At 47.3% G+C, this 17345-nt stretch overlaps 1 protein-coding gene across 2 annotated transcripts in view; it reads left to right on the top strand.

Moving 5' to 3' along the window:
* DNMT3A (DNA methyltransferase 3 alpha) overlaps nt 1-17345 on the top strand; it is a 101412-nt gene that overhangs the window by 63091 nt on the left and 20976 nt on the right. The window lies entirely within an intron of this gene.

Here is a 17345-nt window from a genome sequence, read left to right as displayed (position 1 = left end):
GAGGAAGGTCTGGGCTGTAGACACAAACAAAGGTGGGAAGGGAGTCAAGAGCAGAACCTGGTGTTTAAGTCCATGGAAACTGATGAGCGCACCTGGGGTGGGGATGGGGGGCAACAGAAACCAAGTTCAGAAACCCCTACATTTATGGTCCTCGTGTGGCAGGCATCGGGGACTGAGCTGGGGCCTGGGAGGAAGCCAGGGGAAAAGTGGGGTCTCCAAGAGATTTTCCAGGGAATGGCCACCAGCCCTGCAGAAGCTGAATTCACTGAGACATGCCCATTGCATCTGAAGAACTGGAGGCAGCTGGTGACTTTTCTAAGAGGTGGGTGGGAGCCAGCCCATGGAGGGCTTCAGCAGTGAGAGGAGGGGAGGCAGAGGAGAAGGAAAGAAAGACCAGGGGAAGCACAATTAGTGGGGCTGCTCTCCTGTGCGTTTGATTAGTAGAGAGGTGTGTTGACCTACCAACACCAGCAAGGGAGCAGAACTGTGAAATGCTGTGAATTGTGACCACCTGGGGCATTTCACCTCACTCTCACTTGTCTTCACCCCAGGCCTACAAAGGAAGGCAGTACCCTCAGTACATTGTTCCAGGGTTTGCTCTAGAGAAAGTTCAGTACAGGGTGGGGGTTTGGCAACTGTTTCCAGTTCTTTCAGGATACGGGAAGGCAGAGATTACTTTTCCGAAAGAGAAAGGGAACAGCCAGTCCAAGTCTAGGAGGAGAGAGGGACTTGACCCTGAGAATTAAGTGTGATCTTTGGGATGGAAATTGGGAACTGGGGCTCTTCTACCCCTCTGGTCAATCACCCCACTCCTGGCCCCCTGGAACCATGGGAGGGGCTTTGCTTTTTAACCCCTTGTTATGCATGGTGCTTTTTCTGCCCTCCTTTAGCCTTGGGGCCAGAAGTCATTAGACCTGATGACTTCTAGACTTACAAAAGCTGCTAGGCATTCTGTAGTCTTCAAACTGTGCTCCCCTGAAGAAGCAGTATGGAGACTTGCCCTTAGTTGCAATAAAAAAGGGGATCTTTTCTCAACTTGCTAGAAAAATTAAGATAACATATACATTTTCTCAATTTTAAATTTTCTACTAAAATTTTAAAAGACTTATCATGAACTTTTTCTAACACCCACAGAAGTAGAGAGTAGTTTAATGAACCCCCATGAGCCTGTCACCCAGCTTCAACAATCATCAAAAGCTTTTCTAGAAGATCTTAAACCTTTGGCATCTGCGTTCCCACCCCCAACCAATATAGGTAACCAATGAATATTAACAGAAAAACTTTAAAAATTGATTTAGTTTAAAAGATTTTAGGTATATGTGCCTTGAGATATAGAGGCCTACAAACAAACTATATTTCTGCTGGTAAAACTGTTTCTGTTCATGTGACAGAACTAAAGAGGACTTCCAACACAAGTGTTAGCACTGATGATCCCCTCATTTTCAGAGTAGGGGTCCAGGATGCAGAATTATGTTCTGGCCACAAGCTCATGAAGCACACGGGGAGTGGGTTGGGATGGATTAGAGTTCATGCTTCTTACTGCCATGTGGGGCCTGGCCTGGAAGACCACACTTACCCTCTGGGGCTCTGCCAGGGGGCAAGGGGAGCGCCAGCTGCAGGTAACAAGAATGCTGGGGAAACTCCGGTAGCTTTGGGTAGCTTTCGAGATTCCTAAGCCGCCCCCGCTCCTCCTCCCCCAGACTAAAGAGTAGTTAACTGTCTCCATCAGGCCCGTTTTCCAAGTGGCTTACCAAGGGTAAAGAAATCCTTCCTCCAGTCTTGAGTGGTTCTCTGGCATTTGACCCTTTCTTCTGAAACTGCCTCCAGAGGCCTTCCTGTCCTTATCCCTGAGATTCTTTCCCATTTCCTCAACTGCATCTCCTCCACATCCTCCTCTGTCCCTCAGCTGTGGCACCCCAGATCTCTGCCCCCAACCTCTGCCTGTCTTGAGCCCCTTACCACTTCTGTGCTCTCATAGAGCCTACAAAAGACATCTTCCCTCCTGCTGTTGCCAGGCAAAGTCATTTGAAGGTCCAGCCAGCATTTCCTGCCTCAGAATGAGACACCTGCTCTTTAAAAGTTCCTACAGGGCAGTTATTGAGCTGACCCTCAGAGCCCTCCACATCTGACTGCTGTGTAAGATATTGGGGCTCCCGGAAGTCTAGGGACTCTTCATTGTCCATGATAGGATGAGGGTTCGGGGCACCTCAGGAAGAACATCGCTCTGAGGGACTTAGACTTATTCTTCGGGGAGTCATCCATACATCAGCAAGAGGTGGCTTTTGGCTTTTAAGGGATGAACTGTAATTTAGGGAAGGGGGAGGAAGGGCATTGCAGTGCAAAGTTTCCAAAGCACAAGACAGCATGGCTTTTTCAGGACTGGAAGACTGGTGGAACACTGGGAATGGGGGCTGGGAGCAGCAGGAAGGGGGCTGGGGCCAAGGTGGGTGGGGCCTGTGTGCCCTGCTGTGGGGCTCCCACCTGCCCCTTCCCTGTGGGGCCTTCTTCCCCTGAACGTCCTCCTCTGCTTAATTTCCTTTTCCAGTAACTGCCCTTGTCAGTCAGCCCACAGTTATTAAGTGAGGGCTACTCCTCACTTCTCTGTCCAAGATTACCTATCTCCCTAGGCTTTCCTGCCCCCCGCCCCGAAAAGAATTTAAGAAGACATAGAATATCACAAAATGAATGAAATTTGAAATAAGTGGATGAGGAAAATGGGGCATTTCTTCCTTCCATGAGGCTGAAGTGGGAATTCCTGCTGGGGCTGGGAAGCTATTGTCTTCTGTCTATCCCACCTCCTATTCTTTGCACCTCTTTACTAATCCTTTTAAGGATCAAACTGCTTTAATTATGACTAGGCCCTGACATAGAACTTACAGTGGCTCCCTATTGCCTCCCCTTTCACATCATAAATCCTCTGGCAGTTTCTCTAGGCTTCAATCCTCAGATCTCCACAATACCCCACCCCACTTCACTACCATTCTCTAATACGAGGGACCAGTCTTCCCTTTATATTTGCCATGCTCCTTCCCTCCTCCTTGCCTTTCTTCGTGCTGTGATTTTCCCCATCCAGTCTTCAGGATTGAATCCAAGAGTTGCTCCAGGAAGCCCTCCAGGATTTCTCTAGTCTACAGTGACCTCTTCCCTTCTTTGCACTCTTGTAACCCTTACTGATAATAGTGTTGGATTTAGCACTCAATTTCATAGAGTATTTTTTCACTTTTTTTTTTTTTTTGATATGTTCCCCTAGCGGGAACCAAACCCAGAACTCTGGGCTGATGCTCCAATTGCTAAGCCAAACCGGCCAGGGCTACTATTTTTTATGTGTTAATCATGACTTATTCCATTGTACCCAACCTGGTGTTGGGTAGGGAGAATAGGCTCAAAGAATACCTGTTGGTTGCTAAGCAGTTGGAAGATTGGTGAATGTGGGACACCTTCTCAGGGAGCTTAGCCCTTGGATTTCCACCTGAGGGCCCAAGCCCTTGGTTTCCAGGAGTGCTGGCAGGTGTACTGGAGAATAGCATCGGGCCAGGGGACCTGTGTGGACAGGCTCCCAGGTGGGGCTTCGACTCTTCTCTGCCATGCGCCCCTGCTGTTCCCACTGCGCCTTCCCTGTATTCGAGCTGAGGAGAGCCTTCCTTGGCCTGGGAGAACTGGTCCAAGCTCTGGAGGTGGGGAGGGCAGAGGTGAGGCAGTTCCTCCTCCCAAAGGAAGGCAAGTCCTGGGATCCTCTTTCTACTAATTACCAGAACAAAAGGACCCAAGGGAGTGCTTTGGGTTTAGGAAGAGCTTTTCACATGTATTACTTCACTGGTCCTCAACTCTGTGAGGTAGAGTGGAGCAGAGGCCTAGCCCAGCAGCTGGAACAGCTTTCTAGCCAGAGGGAGGGGCTCTGACTCCATTTGTGGACTTGTGGTTTTATTTTTTATTTAAAAAAAAAAATCTTTTCTAGGGAGAGAGAGATAGAAACATCGATGAGGGAGAACATTGACTGGCCGCCTCCTGCATGCCCCCTACTGGGAATTTGGCCCACAACCCAGGCATGTGCCCTGACCAGGAATCAAACCAGTGACCTCTTGGTACATGGGTCGACACTCAACCACTGAGCCACACCAGCTGAGCTGGATTTGTGGTTTTAGGACTCAGCTACAGTCCTAAACATACATGGATGTTATGGCTCTCTCAGTGGTCTATTCACCCTAACCCGATTCTAAATTACTTCAAGGCAAGGATACCATGTCCTGCTGATCTAGGATCTGGTCTCTTGCCTGGCTCCCAACCCCAAGGGAGCAACTCATGCATCCTTACACTTATTAGATGCTTAATACATATTAAATAACTATGATAACAAATAATCTGTGATACAAATATCCATAGTCGCTTCTCCCCTCCCTTTCCCCAACATTCAGACCCAGCCTTCCCTTCATTCCTATCTAGCAGGGAGCAATACTTCACATTCCTGAAGGGAAGGGTGCCTTTGGAGGTGAGTTCCAATGTTGACTAGTCTCTTTCCAGATGTGGGACCTTGCCAAATTGAGGTCCCTCCACAGTGGCTAGACTTGGCTGTATTCTGTTCTCCCAGGCATGTCTCATCTTCATGAGAGCAGCACTCACCAGTTTGTTTTCTGCCTCTAGCCACTCCAAGCTTGTTATATGCAGGCACTGTGAATACCTCTGCCCCCAGGGCTGGCATTCAGAGGGACTAGGTAAAGATTCTCGCTGAATGAATAAATAATTCTAATCTCAGAGTTGTGTGGTTTTAATAAGGTAATACATAACATTTACAGCTCCTAGCACAGGACTAGCATATAATAGCAGGTTGATAATTTTTTTAAATGATTTAAAATGGGCCATGGCCAGTTTGGCTCAACGGTTGGAGCGTTGGCTTGTGGACCAGAGTCCCAGGTTTGGTTCCCGCTAGGGGCACGTACCAAAAAAATAATAATAATAATTTAAAATGATAGAAATTTTACACAGGTACATTCTTATGTAAAAACCCCTCCCCTCCCATTTTAATTTCTCCATCACAGGTACCTGATACTATCAGTTTGATATATATATATATATATATATATATATATATATATATATATATGACATGATTTTTTCTATCCATTTATGCGTGTGTGTAAATATATAATTTTGCTTCACAGTTGTTGGTTTTTCTTTCTTTTCCTTTTTTATTTAAGTGGAACCATACCCTAGTTTCATTTTAAAGCTTGGATTTTTGCATACAATAAGTCTGGGCAATCTAGCTACATAATTACTGTTACATTCCACCATATGGATTACCATGATTTTATTTAACCATTCTCTTCTTGGGCATTTGTGTTGTTTACAGTGTTTTACTTCATAAGCCTTGCAACAGTAAACAGCCTTGGTCATGCTTCTTTGTGCATCTGTGTTTCTTTAAAAAAAGAAATGCTGGGTCCAAGGGAACATGTATTTTGCATTTTATAAAATCTGCCAAATTGCCCTCCAAAAAGGGCAGCACCAATTTATGTGCCTATAAACAGGGTATGAGAAGACTCCCACCTTTGCCAACATCAATATTTTGCTAATCTAATGGGTGGGAAATGGTATCTTGTTATGATTTTAATTGGCATTTCCCAGATAATAAGTGAGGTTGGACATCTTTTCATATGTTTATTGGCCATTTGCGCTGCTGCTGCTGCTGCTGCTGCTGCTGCTGCTGCTGCTGCTGTTGTTTCTGTGAGCTGAGCAAATGTTGCTTCCTCTTGCTTTATAACCCTGCAGTCTCAACAGACTGTGCTTCCTGTCTGCCCTGGGAAGAACAGCCTGTGAATGTCCAGAGGGTCATCTCCTGCTGCGCTGTATTCCATTTAATAAGCCATCACTACGCGCCTACTGAGTAGGGGGCATTGTGCTGGGGGCTTTGGGAATAGATGAATTAAGTGTGATATCCTGGGCTTTAGTATAGGAGACACAAGAAATGGCAACACGAAGTAGACCATTAAGGACTAAAACCAAATTATTAGCAAAATATGTAAAGTAGCAGCTTTAGGGTATTCTGACTGACAGACATGCCTCACTTACTCACCATATATAAACTAATGAAAAGCTAAACTTTTGCAGGGCAGCCTCAAAAATAGCATCAGCTTTCAAAGAGATGGTGCCATTTGGAGCAGGCATGACAGTATACTTTACCAAAAGGCTGAACACGTTTTAAAGGTACTCCTGTGCAGCCTATAATCAGTAGTGGCTTCCAGGGCTGTTGGCCTTTCGGATAGGCTGTGAAATGGTCATCACAGAGGTGCCCCATTGTCTCTTAAGTGGATGGGCTGTTTGCACACTGGAGTGATCATTTCATCTACAAGAAAAGCTCTTAGAACAACCTCCATTTTTTGCTGGTGACAAGACAAGTAGCGGGGTTGGGGGTGGTAGTAACTCACCCAGGATCTGGCAGCTGGCCACAGCAAAGCCTGAACTAGGCCAAAGGGGAAGGACTTTACTGAGCACCTACCGCATGCCAGGCACCATGCCAAGAGCACTACTTTCACCATAATCCTAAAGTATGATAAAGTTAATTTCAGGACCCGAAAAACGGAGGCTGCCACAGTGGCCCAGCCCATGTCACAATCTAAACCTAAGTCAGTCTGCACTTATTGAAAACACCTGTCAAGGAAATCTAACATATACCAATCACAATCCTCCAACTCAGCTTTAGCTGGTTTACCTTACTCTAGAAAATAAGACCTGTTGGCCTTAAAAGGAAATTCCCCACTTCCTAGCCAGTCCTGCCCTGTTTCAAAAATTGCCTCTTCTAATGTTCTCTAAAATCGCTCTTACCCAAAATCCCTCGGGAAGAATGTTCCATTGCTTGGGAGGCACTGTATTCCCCCCATCCATGGATTGTTCTCCCTTGAATAAAGGCCATCAAACACATTATTACATTGTATAATTTTGTCACTTGACAGATAAAGGATCTGGAATTACCATAAGGACTATTTTTATCCCTGTTTTACTATTAGGAAACTAAGATTCCCGTCAGTAAATAGGTAAGAGCCACATGGATATCCCTGTGGAGAGGTCACATGGGCAGAACTGGACCCCAGCTCTCATGCTGCTTCTGTTTTGCCCCCAAATCACTCAACTAGAACCGAATCTTCCTGGTTTGCAGTCTTGGCTTCTAATGAAGCTGAACTATGAGGTTAGAAAAGGGGGGTGGAGCTAGCCCCTCCCTCCCACCAGCTGCCTCCTCTTCCCAAAGCTGCCTCCTCTTTAGCCCTAGGTGCTCAGGTCAATCCATCTGTGCCAGGTTTGGGTCCTTAAAAACCCCCAGAACAGTTCCCCTGCTCCACCCCCCTTGCCCTTGAAGTGCTGTTTTCTCGTAATTGTATGTTTGACATTGTGAGTGTTGGAATGAGATTCAGGAGGCCTGGGTTCTGGTCTCAGCTTCTGCCCCTAACCAATTCGATGAGGTCTTTCTCTTCTCTGCACTTTCTTTTTCTCATTAGTAATGTGACAGAAATAGACTAGAAGACCCCAAAGATTCTAGAATTTCATAATTTGGGGGAAAGAGGACTGGAATCCTGATCTGCAGCTCCCCTCGTCTCTCTTACTGCCTTGTCCATAAATCCTGAATTAAACATTTGAATGCATCTCTGACCTAACATAAATACCTCTTCTAGAGGCACATACATAAAGCATTCTTACAAGGATTCTTTAAAAAAAAAAAAAAAGCTTCCATAAAATTCACATTTGTTGCTAGAGTCTAGCGGTCCTTTCCTCTTCACTTCTGTCCCCATTTCCTCCTCTGTCATTTTGTGCCTGGATCAGAAAGGTGGACCGTGATGCTTATCTTCAGACACTAGGTCTAGGCATGGGGGGGAGGCTTGAATTAATCACTGAAAAGAAAAGGTGATGTTGCCGAGTGCGCCCACCCTCTGACAGGCACAGCTTCCCGTGGCATTTCCGTAGCTCAGGAATTCACAGCTTTGCCTCTGGCTTTGGTCACGAAAGATCTGCCCAGATCTTCTCCTTACTGCTAGCTTTCTTTTCATTGATCACACAATCATTTGTTGATTATTTCAAAGAGTTCTTGAACCCTAACTGAGCAAATACTGCATGCTCAGGCTTTAAGATAACACTGGAAGTATCTGGGTATCTACTGTGCCCCTACATGTTCTAGACACTAAGGAAACAAATTTAAAAGAAAGTCAGACTCCCACCCTGGGATGCCACCCTCCCCTAGGAGAGGTAGGCAGGTAAGTGAATAAATTATGCTGCTGAAACCTAGAAAGGGCTATTATAGAAATATGAGGAATGGGGCCATGGGAGCTACTGACTAGCCCTGACCCGGACCTCAGGGAAGCTTGCCAAAGAAGGGACATCATGCAGGCCTCCACTGAAACAGGAGTTTGCTTGACAGAGACCGTGGGGAAGGGCATTGAGGGAGATCCGAAGGTAGGTGGTCCAAGAAATCATATAGGAATTTGGAGTCTAGAGCACCTCAAGATTTTTTGCATATTTAGTTCAACTTTTAAAAGCATTCTTATAATACTTTCTAGGAGGTAAATAATGGAAAAGATATATTGATAATGTTTTTCCTTGTTTGATTTTAAAACCAGACCATTTGTCAAGGAGGTCCCTGGGATGGTCAAGCATTGGGTGGTAGGCTGGACTCTGTGACTCTGTAAGGAGCCAATACACTACATGAAGGAGTTAACAGACTTCAATTCAGTACTTCCTAAATACACACAGTACTGTGCTGGCACTGGGGGAGATGACTGGACACTGCTAGAGGCACACTTTGCCTTGTGGGGGAGGTGGGAGTGTTCAGAATGTTCACCATTAGCCTCACTGTCAGGTGGAGCATGGGGTTTGTTCTGTTTCTGGCACCCTGTATGGTGAGTACAAAGGAGGGCCAGAGAACTTCTGGGGAAGTCCCCAAAAGCTTCCTGGAGGAGGTGTCCTTTGAGAATTCCAATAGAGATAAATAAGGAAGGCATTTCAAGAAAAGGTACCACTGAGGACAAAGAAGGAGGCATGAAGCTTCTGGGTTGTTGAGGGAACAGCAAGAGATCTGGTAACTAGGGTGTGGGAGTTGGGGAGGAAGTGTAAGAAGAGATAAAATGACAAAGGAAGGATGGTCAGATTGTCAAAGGCCTTCTTGTCATAGTAAGAAATTTAGGCTTTATTGTGCATTAGGGAGCTGGAATGTGAGCACTGGGTGTGTATATTAGGAAAATAACCCTGGCAGCATTGTAAGAGGCCCAGAGAGAGGAAGTTTAGAAGCAGGACCAGTTAGGAAGGCATTGCATTTTGGCTTTGAGGGGCCAGGTAATGGGAGTCAGGCTTGATAGAAGTGATAGAATTTGGCTCTGGTTTGAGGGAAGGGAGAACATGCCTGATATTTGGGGAGTAGGGGAGGGTATCATTACTTGAAGTAGAGAATTTTTGTGGAGGAAAAGCAGATTTGGGGCAGGAAGGTGATAGGGACTTTTCATTTTCTTAAGGATATATTTTGATGAGCCAAAGCTTTTAATTTTAATGAAGTCCAATTTACCCATTTTTTTCTTGTATTGGTTAGAGTGTGTGTGTGTGTGTGTGTGTGTGTGTGTGTGTGTATGTATGTATATGAAGATGTCCTCTTAAGAGGAGGTAGCCCTGGCCTGTTTGGCTCAGCGGTTAGAGCGTTGGCCTGTGGTCCAGAGAGACCCGGGTTTGGTTCCCGCTAAGGGCATGTACCTATGTTGCGGTTTGTCCCCGGCCCTGGTTGGGTTGTGCGGGTGGCAGCCACTCGATGTGTCCCTTTCACATTGATGTTGTGCTCTCTGTCTCTCTCCCTCCCACTCTATCTGAACAAAATATGGAAAAATGTCCTCGGGTGAGGGAAAAAAAGGGGGGGGGGTAGACTTTTGAGTTAGGTTTTGGACAAGCCACTTTTGAGAAGCCAGCAGGGTGGCTGTGAATGGGGAGAGGGTTAGCAGGCAGCTCAAAAGGCATCATCAGTGCAAGTTGCTGGAGAGCAGGGAGGGATCTGCGGAAGCGCGGAGAGCAGCCTTGCTTGGGAAGGACTAGGGAGGGACAGAGACTTGGGGTATCTGGGAGCAGCTGGCAGCCAGGACAGACTCTGAAAGGAGTTCTGGAAACAATTAGAAGCCCACTAAAGCTTCCCTTTCACCTATCCGTAGAGCCCTTTCTAACATTCCCACCCCCGTCCAGTCTCTGTGGCCATCCAGGTGCCTCACCTCTCCATTTATACTCTCCCTGCCAACTGTGTGTGAATTTCCCTACTTGCTATTCTTTAATAACCCTTCACAGATGCTATATGACTCTTGCCGTATTCCTCTTTAGTCCATGAATGGTGGGCAGTATAAATATTTTCATTTTTCACCTCCAACTCAGATGGATTAAGCAAAAATAGGGATAAAACAGTTCAGTTGTTTGTATATTTGAATCTAGATTCTAGATATTTGAAAGGCAACTTTGGCCCTGGCTGATTTGGCTCAGCGGTTAGAACATCGGCCTGAGGTCCAGAGAGACCTGGGTTTGGTTCCTACTAAGAGCACGTACCTCGGTTGCAGTTTGTCCCCGGCCCGGGTTGGGTTGTGTGGGTGGCGACCACGATGTGTCCCTTTCGTGTTGATGTTTCTCTCTCTCTCTCTCCCTCCAACTCTATCTGAACAAAAAATGGAAAAATATCCTTGGGTGAGGATTTAAAATAAATAAATAAAGGCAACTTTGTGGGGCAGGCCCCCCCCCAATAAAATTGAGTTGGACATGTTTTTATATACCAAAGATCCTATCAGAATTCGGTGTTTCTTTAAGGGTGGGTTTGTGTCTTACTCCATCGCAATCACCTGGGCAGTGCACTAAAAAGGCCTCATTCTGAACCAATGGGGACAGAATCTGTGGGTCGGCTCCTGAAAAAAAAATCTGATTTTCTAGCCAGGTGCTCAGAAGATTACCAGGCTTGTGAAAGTTTGAGAACACTCAAGCTTCGGAATATTCAAAGTAAACCAAATCTGGCCCAGAAGAGAGTCCCCCCGAAGATGCACCCTGTCACCTACATCAGGGGTCTTGCTGCACACTGGAATCATCTAGGAGTTTTGTAATTGCCTGGGCCCCTGCTCTGCAGTCAGTATGTCTGGAATTTAGGAGGGCCGTGGCCCAGATGTTTCTCCAGGTGATGGATTCTGAGGTTCAGTACTGAGTCGAGGAAGGACCAACTCTAAGGCTAGCAGAGCTAGGGAGCCATTTCCAAACATGGGTGGGGTGAGAAGCCAGAAAAGACTTGGTACAGGAATTCAAATTTTTCCTTTGGGATGGAGATGATAGGCGTTCCCGCTGTTTTCAACCTAGTTTACTGCAGTGCCCGTGGGCCGAGCTCCTCCCGGCTTCTCTTTGGACCCTGAAACTTGAGAGGGTCTGCAGGCCTGAATGTGAATGGTGGTCTCTGAGGCCCCTCCCTTTGACCCCTAGAGCCAGGAGACAGGGTGGAGGAGGGGAGGGGAAAGCAGCCTGGGCATTGGGGTTTACAAGGTTCCTTTTGACCCAAATTCCCCCCCACCAGGTATGAAATTAACATTTCTCTCCAGGGTCCAATTTCTAAAGCAAGTGACATCTATGTGTCCTCAAGTAAACTTGTCATAAGGTTCTTTCCATCTCTCAAGTGTTCCACCCTCCTGGCTTCCTTTGATCTTATCTGTAATATTTAGCAGATATTTGTGGTCCCATTAGCCTGATCCCAAGAAGCTAGGCACTTATTGAAGGTCTTGTCATCACCAGTGATCTCCTGATCAGCCTGAGACCGCACAGCCACTGCTTCTGTTGATTTTCCTGGTCAGAAGCAAGTGAGGTCTGGGAACGTGCCACACCCGCACCCCCACCCCACCCCGCCCTCTGCCCAGCCTGCACTGTCCTCATTCACAGGTGGACCGGTGGACCCCCAGCAGCTCCTGGCTGGGGGAAGAAAGTGACTCTGAGGGCAGAGGGGCGTTTGTGGAGAAGCCTTTCCGGCATGGAGCCGGCCTGGGGCTGTAGGGAAAGAGAAGGCAGATGGGCACAGTGAGGAAGGAGGTAGCAGCTGACTCTGGAGCCTAGGGTAGGTCTGGCAAGTTCTGGCTTCCACACACACACCATTAAGAAGTGCAGAGGTGACAGGGAGAGATGGAGGAGTGAGAAGGGGTGAGGGCTACTTGGGGTAGAGGTGGGAAAAGATGAAGTAAAGCGTTAGTGAGGAGGTGGCTCCCCAATACCTCATTTTACTCTCTGGGTCAGAATTTATCTGGGGATCTGGCAACAGGCGCCAGGCAGCCCCCCTCCTGGACAGATAGGCAGAGAGCTGTGCCTGTTCTTCTCACCCTCCATTGATCTGCCAGGAAGCAGATGCAATTGCAGGTGCCCCCAGAGGTCTGCCATACCCATCTGAGAAACTTGGGTGGTTGCATCATTCCTTGTTCACAGTCTCTCTCCCTTGAGTCTCACTGCCTTTGCTGACCCTGGCCTCCCTGAATTTCCTTTCACATGCAGAGAAAGCATCTCAACCACATAATTTACTGTCTAATTGCATGCTGTCTTGAGTGAGGGCTGGTTCCATGTGTGATGGGTTTTGGGCACAAAATTAGGCTGTGAGCAACAGAAAGGTGGAGGCCCATCTCCTCCACCATGTCCTCCACCTTCTCAGTGTCCTCCCCAGTCTAGCTGTTCCAGGTGCTCGTGATGCCTAGTACTCCTGGGTCCTGGTGTTTAGGTGTGTTTCAGGCAGGCTCAGAGGTGCGCTTTAAGGTAGAACACAGACTCTTCGGGTTCTAAAACTCGACTGGCAAGGTGGGTGGGGTACCCCTGCCCCATGGTGTTTGCCTAAATGCTTTACCTCTCCTGGGCCCAAGTTTGGGATGATGGCACAGAGCCCAGCCAGGCCAGCACACTGCAGGTTGCCATGGTGACCCTTTTGCTCACCCTCCTAAAGAGGATGGATTTCTCTTTCAGCCCAAATCATCTGCCTGGGCTGCCACCATTCTATATGCTCTGGGAACCAGACTGCCCCCTCTACCTGCCCCTTTCTGCCACAGGGGACAGCTTGTCGGGAGGCCCGGTTTTAAATCACAATCCAGCTTCCAGACGACAACATGTTCTGGCTTGAAAGGGGAGAGAAGGGAAAGGCCTGGGAGATGGGGCCTCACCTCGGACATGTGCACAGAGAGAGCTTTCCTCTGTATCTCTGTCTGCTTACACCTCCTCAGACCACTTCCTCTTCAATTAATGGCTCTGACCCTTTGGGTGGGCTCAATCCCTCTAGGCCTCAGTTTCTTCATTGTAACAGAGATAGCCAGGGCCATTAGTGGTTTCCACACCTGGCCAGTATCAGAATTACCTAGGAAGGTTTTAATAGATTCCTGGGCCCTACCCCAAGCCTGCTTATCTCCATAGGGAAGCCCAGGAATCTGTAATTGTTTAAATCTCTTTGGGTGATCCTGATACATTTAAACCTGAGTAAGTTTGGGATTCTCCTGGCGAGATGATCTGTGAGGCCCTCATGGAAAGAAAAGGAAGCTCTGCCCTTTGCTGAGGACTGGCGGGCCTTTCCGGTTCCTAGGAGCTTCTGAAGAGCCCCTTGCAGGTTACTCTTGTCAGAAAGCTGGTGTTTCCTGGTCATGCTGGTGAAGCCCAGACCAGGCCCCCACCTTTCCCCCACAGGAGAAGCCAGGAGAGAGGGAATGATAGAAAGGGGGGATGTTGCCATAACAACCAGCTCTAGGCAGAGGCCTTCCTTCCAGGGGCTGGTACTTCACCCCAGTCATGGTGGTTTCCATGGAGATGGGTTACTGAGGGACAGGGGAAACATTTGTCCCATTTAGAGCATTAGTCAGAAGCTGCCAAAAAGCAGAACATCTCTAGGTGGGAGCCTTGGACCCCTGTCAACTTGAGCACCCCACCACCCCACCATGGCCTCTGCTCTCTCGGTGCAGGTGTGACACTTTCTCCCTGCTTACTTGCTCTCTCTGCTGCTGGTCTCCCTAGCAACAGGTCCTGCTAACTCCTTGCTGTTGGCTCTGTCGCTATTTTTAGCTTCACTGTGAGCAACCCAGTCCTGGTCACTGCTGGCAACCTCCATATGGACTGCAGGGGAATAGGAAAACAAAGAGTCGCACCTCTTTGGGGAGCCCTAGACGTGGACCTCTTAGCCCCCTTAGAACTTTGCTAAGGAAAGTGTCTGTTCCCCACCGGGAACTTGGGCAGGGGGTTCCAGATGAGGCTCCTGAGACAAGGTTGGTTTCGGTTCAGCAAACACTGTTTTATCCTCTACAATGTACACGGAGTTCTGGTCCGCACCGCTTCCTTATGAAGTCTAATAAGATCCAGTGCCTGCCCTCTAGGAATTTTCAATCTCGTGGAGGAGAAAGATGAGTACACAATCACTTTAGCATAGGCAAAGACTGGCAGGTACAAAGAGAGAATTACAAGGTACTATGGGAGCACAGAGGATGGGAGGGACAGGATAACTAGTCAGTGGGGGAAGGTAAGGGTGAGGGGCCAGAGCAGCACTATCCAGAACTTTCTGTAGTGACAGAAATGTTGCAAAAACCAGTGCCATCCAGTACAGGAGTCCCTATCCCCAAGTGGCTTTTGGATACTTGGAATGTGGTTGGTGCAACTGAGGAACCGAATTGTTTTTATTTCATTTAAATAGCACATGCAGCCAGTGGATACTTTATTGGACAATTCAGATCTAGAGAAAATTTCATGGTGGAGGTAAATGGTGAAGTGGGCCAGAAGGATAGGTAGGATTTGGGCTGGTGAGAGTTGAAGGGGAGGGGCAAGGAAAGCATGAGCAAAGGCACAAAAACCCACATATTTGGGGAATAGCAAGTAGGCAGACAGAGTGTGGGTGTGTGACTTAAGTGCTGCGGATCGTGGGGGCCTTGAGTGCCAAGAAGACTATTGATGTCATCAGCAGGTAGTCAGAGGTCTGGTGTGTTGCTTTGAGGCTGTTGAGCTGTAGGTGAGAGGAGAGGATCAGAACAGACACCCTTATTTATCTCCACAGTCTTTTGTCTGATAAAGTCTCCTTGGTCTTGGGGTTAATGGGAATGTCTGTGTGGCAGAAAATATAGTGTCTTCCCAATGTGTGGCTTTGCAGATGGCTTCCTAGGTAATGTGGCTTCTCTGATTTTGAGTAAAGGGACTTAGGTGGTAATTGTCCTGTTTGATGGAGCAAGATAACCTCCCCACATCCTGTGAGCCCTGGATTTTATTACAGAGCATGAACTGAATGCTGAACTTTGAGTTAAAACCAGGCAGGCAGATGTGGTGTTCCCACCTAGACCTGTGGGAATTACTGCCCTTTGGTGGGGGATCATGGCCTTGTGTCTCGTCTCAGTTCTGTGAGTTGGGAAATCAAATTAATGGCACTTATTGTAATCATATGAGCTCTTCAGAGACACGGGAGAGAGACATATGTCAGGATGTTAACTTTACCAACTTATTACAGGATATGACCTTGCCACATAGATCCTCGTACTTGTCCTGCTGTTTTTTGGCAACTTAAGGGTATCAGAGTCACTGGAAAATGTAATTAAAATTAGAAGTTTGCTTGATGAATACAGGATCAGGGCTAAGAGAGTCAGGTGTCCTTAAGAGGTATTTTCATCAGGCCTGTTGAATCACTGCTCTTTGCCTGCCAAACAGGAAATATGCCCTCTCTTTGAGGTCACCCTCTCTTTTGGACCATGCTGATTACTTCCTCTCCAACACTTCTTTTAGGCTCTTGACATCTACCAGATCTTCTTTTCATCCAGGAGTTCCTTCTTCCAACATAATTTTTATAACATTGCCAAAAAGACTGGCTGTTTTACATGATCCTGCTTTTTTAGGTTGACTATCTTTATCTCAGTCAAAAGACCTGTCCCAGTAATCATCCTGAAAGCATTACTCCGGAAGGTTAAGGACAAATGTGACCTGAAGATCCTCAAAGGCTGCCCTGGTTTTTTCCTGACCTTTTACTAAAGTCACTCTTACCCTAGATCTTGGCATCTTTTCCACTTCTGGGTCCGTCTCTGCCCACTGAGCACAAAGACACATAACTCCGAGAGACTAGAAAAGGCTAACCTTTACGTCCGATAGCTACAGAAGGTTGGCAAGGAGATACCTTTGAGTTTGGGCTTCCTTCTGCTAAAGTGGGAGCTATGTAGAAGAGGTAAGGTTTGAGCTAAATTTTAAAGAATGAGAATGGAAGTATGACAGCTGGAAGAGAAAGTGAAACTAATGGTCCTGGTCCATTCTGGCACTTTTCTGGCTGATGAAGAAATCCCAAGACCAACAGAGTGTAGAAGCTAAGGTGTTTAGCCATATAATAATGGAAAAGGAGATGCCATAGATGAGATGGAGTGTTATTAAAATGAGCCAGCCAAGCCAGATCACAGACTTCATTGTGAGAGGAGGCCTGGGGTGAGGTCTAAAGTGGCTTGTTGACAGGGCCTGAATGCCGAATGTGAGGAGGCATCCGTGAGAGAAGCAGCTAAGCAAGTCGTATTACATTCCATAAAGGAGAAGGCAGCAGGTATAATAAATTCAGGGCTTCTCATCTCTGCTTGGGGAGCTCCTAAAAAGTTGTACCAAGTAGAAACCTTGACTGGACTGAAAGATGGGCTGGAACAGAAAGGGTCTGTGTTTTGTCGAATGGTCCTTCTTGCTGTATGGATTCTGAGTCTCAGTCGGGGTTGGGAAAGGGAAGTCTGTACTCCCCAAGAATTATTTGGAAAGACACTCTGATTTGAAGTCCTCCTCCCTCTTCAGGGCTTGCTTGCTGAGAAAGGTGCTGAGCCCCAGGAGAGGTGGTGTGCTCTCCTTCACAGCACATCTCTTGACTTCATCATAGCAGCACCTGTTCTAGCTAGTATGTTCCAGATGACTGTGGCTGGTGGGAGCCAGGCACCCAGGGCATTAGGTGATCCTTAAGAGATGCTGGTATTCCAGGGCCTGGGAGGGCAGATGTCATCATTCCTGTCTTGCAAATGAGAAAACAGACTTCTTGGGGTTAAGTGGCTTGTTCAAGGTCATGATGATGGAACCAGATCTCAAGTTCAGATGTTCTGACAAGTGCCACTGACCAAACAGCCTTCCCACTGGGAGCATGCACCTTCAGTTTCTCTGCTCTTTTTCATTCATCCTGCAAACTGAAACCAGGCTTCTCTTTCCAAACTACCCACTCATCTCCTCTTCTCAGAAAACCTGCAGTTATTCTTCACTTCTATAGGATCTAGCTAGTGACATCTTTCTCTACACCCTTTAGCTTTAGTCATATTGGAGGTGGGCAACAGACTCCCCCCCCCCCCCCGACTAATGTCTCTTATTCTCCCCCATCCTACCTCATT

This window comes from Molossus molossus, unplaced genomic scaffold (assembly GCF_014108415.1).
Source record: "Molossus molossus isolate mMolMol1 unplaced genomic scaffold, mMolMol1.p scaffold_m16_p_15, whole genome shotgun sequence".
Taxonomy (NCBI): Eukaryota; Metazoa; Chordata; class Mammalia; order Chiroptera; family Molossidae; genus Molossus; species Molossus molossus.
This window is presented reverse-complemented; position numbering and strand designations above follow the sequence as displayed.